This window comes from Papaver somniferum, chromosome 8 (assembly GCF_003573695.1).
Source record: "Papaver somniferum cultivar HN1 chromosome 8, ASM357369v1, whole genome shotgun sequence".
Taxonomy (NCBI): domain Eukaryota; kingdom Viridiplantae; phylum Streptophyta; class Magnoliopsida; order Ranunculales; family Papaveraceae; genus Papaver; species Papaver somniferum.
In genome coordinates this window covers 80,301,739-80,303,628 of record NC_039365.1, presented here as the reverse complement: position 1 = coordinate 80,303,628, position 1,890 = coordinate 80,301,739, and the positions used below count along the sequence as shown (strand labels likewise).

Below are 1,890 nucleotides of genomic sequence, written 5' to 3'. Positions count from 1 at the left end.
AGAACAGAAAAGAAGACAATTTTAGTTTAGGGTTTGTTTATTTTCTTTTAGTAAAAAAAAAAAAAAACTGTATTAGGGTTTATTATTTTTGTAAATTTTCTTTTCTTTTTGGACTTTTGGACTTTGGGATATTATTTTTTTATTACCCTACGGAAGGGTACTTTAAATATAAATTGTTTGTAGAGAAGGAGGACAATTACGATATTGTCTCTGCACCTTGGGTTCGTACACTTGACATCGGAGTCAGTGTCCCGAGTCGACTACAACCGATTCATCCCCCGTCTGGAACGGGAGGTAAGATTCTAAACACTCGCTAATCCCCTGTCAGCGAGTTACTGGACTCCTTCGTATGCATTTATGTTGAGGACTGAATATGGACATTTATTTTTCTAGTAAAGGGAAAGGCCTGGCCATACAAGATAAGGGTTCGGATTTCATCACTGTTCTCTTCTTGCCCGCCTTAGGAAAACGAAACCAAACGCGAACCTAAGCCTAAAATTTTGACTAGAACGAGACCGATAGGGTAACGAGCTTAACAGGAAAGTCATTCGAAAAATATTGGTTACTATTTTAAGCATACTTCGAAGTTATTGACGGTTTCTGTAAGTTGAATGCGTGACTGCGCCGCCTTGTAATACCGGTGAGGCCTTGGGTATCAAAGCTCCACCGAGCTTCCCTCGCCTCTATTCAACTTACTTTAACTCGGATTTATTCCAGAGCGGTTTGCTTAAATTGTAACGAATTCCCTTTCGAAGGATTAAAAGATGGTCTAGAAACAATCTAAGTGGAGCCATCATGCTTTTTGTTTGCTAGAAATCAATAGGTTTGATTTGGTTGAGTCAGCCTTGTTTTGTGATTGAATAGAATCCCCTTCCTTATTTTTTTTTGCATGCCTGAACGTAAAAGAGACGCCCTAGGTAGATTTGTTAAAGAGAAACCTAGTAGTTCTAAACATCTCGATTACCTCAATTTAGAAAGTACGATTTTTGAAGAGTCCGTTTTTGAACGTCCGCTTGAGGAGACAATCCCTAATATTCCGATAGTGCCAGAAATGGCAACTTTAAAAGCTTTGTTGAATCCGACTAGGACTACTCGTCCTTCGTGTATTAAGTTAGCTGAAACGGAGGCACCCTATGAACTGAAACCTGGGACCTTACAGATGCTCCCAATCTTTTTAGGGAAAGAAAATGAAAACCCCTATTACCATGTTAGGGATTTTGAGGAAATTTGTAGTACTCTAAGAATTAGAGGCTTAGATGATGATGCTTTGAAACTTAGGTTATTCCCATTTTCCCTGAAAGATAAGGCCAAGTCGTGGCTATATAGTTTGGACTCCGAGTCAATTGAGACATATGAACAACTTACATCTGCCTTTTTCAATAAGTTTTTCCCTAGGCACAAAACATCGTCTATTAGGACGCAAATATGCACATTTTCACAACAAGAGGGAGAATCTTTATATAGGTATTTGGAAAGGTTCAATGATTTATTATCCCAGTGTCCTCATCATGGTTTAGAAAAGGTTAGGCTAGTTCAGATCCTTTATGAGGGTTTAGATTATTCCACAACGACCATGGTTGAGTCTCTATGCACTGGTGGATTTGAAAACCAAACTGTTGATGCGGCGATGGAATTTTTTAATGAAATCGCCGAAAAAACCCAGCAATGGGAAAATAGTAGGGCACCCCAGAAAACAATTCTTTTAAGTAGAGGAAACGTTAATAGGGTAGAAGGAGGCTATGAATCAGATGCCAAAATTGCTGCTATAGCAAAAAGGTTAGAAGCCTTAGAAGTGGGCCAGACTAGTGGTAGAGTGGAGCCTTTTTGGGAAGGCCAGAATATTGAAGAGCAGCCAATGCTCTTTATAATAACACTAGATTTGATAACCGT

At 39.0% G+C, this 1,890-nt stretch overlaps 1 pseudogene; it reads right to left on the bottom strand.

Annotated features, from left to right (window-relative positions):
- Positions 1-1,415: 1,415 nt before the first annotated feature.
- On the bottom strand, positions 1,416-1,515 carry LOC113307182 (annotated as a pseudogene).
- Between the last annotated feature and the right edge of the window lie 375 nt (positions 1,516-1,890).